Source organism: Triticum dicoccoides, chromosome 7B (assembly GCF_002162155.2).
Source record: "Triticum dicoccoides isolate Atlit2015 ecotype Zavitan chromosome 7B, WEW_v2.0, whole genome shotgun sequence".
Classification (NCBI taxonomy): Eukaryota; Viridiplantae; Streptophyta; class Magnoliopsida; order Poales; family Poaceae; genus Triticum; species Triticum dicoccoides.
The window spans coordinates 413,666,081-413,671,016 of NC_041393.1; positions in this window are offsets into that span (position 1 = coordinate 413,666,081).

The following is a 4,936-nucleotide window of genomic DNA, read 5'->3' on the forward strand; positions in this document are numbered from 1 at the left end:
CTTGTTTTACGGTAAAATGTATGAGATATAACTTTACTACATCAAAACCACCGAGTTAATGAAGGCAAGTTTTCATGCTTTGAAAGATTTGAGCACATAGATAGCAGAACTGATATGCAAAGCATAAGCAAGGTACATAATGTTGCTTCCTGTATACTGTAATACCAGTTGTGCATTCTTAAAATTCAGAAATTGAACTGAGAACTGTAATTAAATCAAATGGATGATAACCTGCATAAGGGTGAAACTTTGTGGAGATTTTCTTACTTCGCATGGATCAAAGGTTCTCCTTTTTGTGTAGCCGCAAAGTCTGGCACATCTCCATATATAATTGGAGGTTGTCTCTTTTTCTTGTCTTGAAGTTTCATTCTCCTTCCAATCTTGCTACTTTTGTTGATTGTCTCGACTTGCATCAATAAGATAACAATTTAAAATAAGTTTTATCATCGAAGCTAAAATCAATTAGGAACCTCCAACGCCTAACTAGAACTATTGCATTTTTTGTTTTAATTTTGTTGTGATAGCACACACAAAATATTCATCATTAGTAATGGATCACCTTGTTGGATTACATATATGTTTTGTTTTAACCATCTTGCAGGTTTCTAACCTTCCTTGTTATGTGGCCTGTCTTTTCTTTTCATTGTTGATTCCTGCACATTAGAGAGTGCAAATATAAAGCTAAAGCTCTCTTTTCAATCCAATGAAATGCAAGCTCTTATGCGTTTTCTTGAAAAAATCAAATAAAGCTAAAGTGGATGCTATTATAATATTATTATAGACAGTGGTGGAGCTAGAGATCGTGCTTTGGTGTGGCGATGGACAACGATAAATATCATGGCGGTGCTCCCGCTGGTCATTGGACATGGGAGTACCCTTCTCGGCCGCTTGAGACCTTGACCAGCCGCCCCGCTTGATGGTGGGTGTGCTACTATTACAGATTAATGTTCAAATTTATGGATATTCATTATTTTTGTAACTATTCACCCTATAAATAATTTGTTTGGTTGTATAAGTAAAGGAGATCTATTTTTGAGACCAGTGATTTGTAGAAATCTTTAATTATAAAGAGGAACTTAAGTTTCAATCATCATGTGAATACAAAAATATCGTGAGTATTTTTTAGTAGAAGCCGACCGAAGCAATCTCTACCTGATTAATGAGGAACTTTATTAGACAAAATTACTGAGGTACTCATGCAAAATATTATGTGAACCATTAGCTAATCTACAAACTCCAAGTGATTACCATACTGCACTGCCCTGTGCTTCTTAATGGATTTGAGGTCTATGGAAGCCATCCCACAACACAAAATATAGTAGAGGATCATGCTAGAATAAGATTTTAGTTTAGCACTGCCCAGAGTAATTGAGGGTCTCCATTTGTTTTTCATCTTTTGTGGGGGGCATAGTGGGCGACATCCTCTCATTATCCATTAATAGGTCTGATTTATAATTTCATGCAGATCGTACATACTGGAGGTGATCTAGTTGCTCAATGGAGCCGGCTGGTGCCCAATGCCGAGGTGCCACTGGTTGGAGGAAGTTGACCTCAAAGTGTTGTTCACTGGAGGAAGATGATGTACAAGGTTGTTCGGATGCCGAGAGATTTTATATATGCATGCGACCATGAGATTTTGGTCCTATCTAGAGATATTCTGTTTGGAGATATCGAATATCTGCAAATTTCTGAGAGTTTAGATTTGTTTGGAGAGATGGCATCATTGTACAGTTTTTTGTGGGAAGGATCTTCAGAGTTTGGTCATGTTTCTTACCCTGTACGCCCCATTTTTTATTATATGGGATGGTCTGACCGCTCGTGGGATGGTGCGGCCTGTTTTTTCAGTTAATGGTCCAGTCTATCATGAGTTTGTGTACAGGTCCAACCTGTTATGGTCTCACGTCCGAGAAATCTAACCCTGCTTGTAATTTTTTTTATTATGGATCCAATTTGTTACGATCTCACATTATGGGGCCACCTGATTTATGAAGATCTTCTCATGTCACGGGGCCACTTGGTTTATGAAGATCTAACGGTCGCACATTGTTGATTGGAAATTGGTACACGTAATCAAAGGTCGGATGTTTTTAATTATTGTGGGATTTTAAGCTAATTATCTTTATTTGGTTAACTCGTCAAGTACTTTTTATATATAAATAGATGGGAGAAGTGCTTAGCTTTGGGTTCAATCTTGCGGTGTCCTTTCCCGGTGACAGCAGGGGCACCAAGGCACGTATTGTATTGTTGTATCGAGGATAAAAAGATGGGGTTTATATCATATTGCATGAGTTTATCCCTCTACACCATGTCATCTTTCTTAATGCGTTACTCTGTTCTTTATGAACTTAATACTCTAGATGCAGGCAGGAGTCGGTCAATGTGTGGAGTAATAGTAGTAGATGCAGGCAGGAGTCAGTCTACTTGTCATGGACGTGATGCCTATATACATGATCATGCCTAGGTAATCTCATAACTATGCACTTTTCTATCAATTGCTCGACAGTAATTTGTTCACCCATCGTAATACTTATGCTATCTTGAGAGAAGCCACTAGTGAAACCTATCGCCCCCGGGTCTATCTTTTATCATATAAGTTTACAATCTACTTTTATTTGCATCTTTACTTTTCCTATCTATATCATAAAAATACCAAAAATATTTATCTTATCATATTATCTCTGTTAGATCTCACTTATCGCAAGTGGCCGTGAAGGGATTGACAACCCCTTTATTGTGTTGTTTGCGAGGTTCTTGTTTGTTTGTGTAGGTGTGTGAGACTTTTGAGGAGCCTCATACTGGATTGATACCTTGGTGCTCAAAAACTGAGGGAAATACTTACGCTACTTTGCTACATCACCCTTTCCTCTTCAAGGAAAACCGACGCAAGCTCAAGACGTAGCAAGAAGATTTCTGGCGCCGTTGCTGGGGAGGTCTTCGCTCAAGTCAAGACATACCAAGTACCCATCACAAACTCGTCTCCCTCGCATTACATTATTTGCCATCTGCCTCTCGTTTTCCTCTCCCCCACTTCACCCTTACCGTTTTATACGCCCTCTCTTTCCCAATCTCCTCTCTCTTTCGCTTCTCTTTTGTTTGCTCGTCATAATGGCTAGTCCTCCTATCCTCGTTATTTCTCCCAAACATGAAATTCTTAATTTTAAGCAAAGGGAGGGAGAAAATCTAAAAGATGCTTGGCATAGAATTTGCAATGCTCAAAATAGATCTACTAGGAAGCTTTCTACTTCTATTCTTCTTCGCAAGTTTTATGTAGGCATTACTCCGTGGCATAGATGCATACTTGATACCATTACCAGAGGGAATTTTTTGGATAGCCATACCTTTGATGCTTATAATGCTATGTTAGATTTGTTTTGTCCTCCTCCTCTCTTGGTAAATGGGACTATTTTGACTCTAGAACCTGTGATGCAAAGGCTTGAAATTATTGAAAATAAAGTCTCCACTGTTGAGTTAATTGAAAATTTTGATAAAAACATTCATAACCAAATTATCCAATATGGATCTAGGGTTGGAGTTACTTTGAATTTCTTTAAAGAGAAAGAACCTATAGTTAATGAAAGAATATATATAGATTCTACGAGAATCGGTAAACTTGAGGATATTATTACCAACTTAGGGTCGGCCTTTTCATCCGCGAAAAACACTCCCAATCCTCCTACCAAAACTGCCAAATTTATTTATGTTCCTAAAAATAAGGGTGAATCTTCTAATAAGGGAAATGCGGATCTCAAATCAATAAGTGTTCATCCCAATTGTCTCTCTATCATTAAGGAACCTTTTGCTACAAATGAATTTCTGGATTTCTTGCCTAGTAGTTTAATCATTGCTAAAAAGGGAGAAACCGCTAGAGATTACAAGTGCTCTATTGAGGAATTAAGTGCTAAAGATGACACTACTTAGATCTATCCTCGCTTTTATGCTTAGCTTGGGGCGTTAAACAATAGCGCTTGTTGGGAGGCAACCCATTTTTTTTGCTTCTTTTTAGTAATAAATATTTCACCCAGCTTATGTTTAGATGTGTTTTTATGTTTTAATTAGTGTTTGTGCCAAGTAGAATCTATAGGATAACCTACGGTGATAGTTAATTTGATTCTGCTGAAAAATAGAAACTTTGCGTGCATGAAAATAATTTTAGTAATTCACACGAATGTGATTTTGCGTTGATTCTTTTTATGTAGATCAATAAACAAATTTCCCAGGACTTCCTATTATGGTAGAATTTTTAGAGTTCCAGAAGTATTCGAGAGTTATAGATTGCTACAGACTGTTCTGTTTTTGACAGATTCTGTTTTTCGTGTGTTGGTTGCTTATTTTGATGCATCTATGGCTAGTATCGGGGGGGTATGAACCATAGAAAAGTTGGAATACAGTAGGTTTAACACCAATATAAATAAATAATGAGTTTATTACAGTATCTTATGTGGTGGTTTTTCATTTTGCACTAATGGAGCTTATGAGATTTCCTGTTGAGTTTTGTGTTGTGAAGTTTTCAAGTTTTGGGTAAAGATTTGATAGACTATGGAATAAGGAGTGGCAAGAGCCTAAGCTTGGGGATGCCCATGGCACCCCAGGATATTCAAGGATAACCAAAATCCTATGTTTGGGGATGCCCCGGAAGGCATCCCCTCTTTCGTCTTCGTTCATCGATAACTTTACTTGGAGCTATACTTTTATTTGCCGCATGATATGTGTTTTGCTTGAGCGTCTTGTATGATATTAGTCTTTGATTTTTAGTTTACCACAATCATCCTTTCTATACACACCTTTTGGGAGAAACCCACATGATTTGGAATTTATTAGAATACTCTATGTGATTCACTTATATCTTTTGAGCTAGATAGTTTTGCTCTAGTACTTCACTTATATTTTTTAGAGTACGGCGGTGGCTTGATTTTATAGAAATTGTTGATCTCTAATG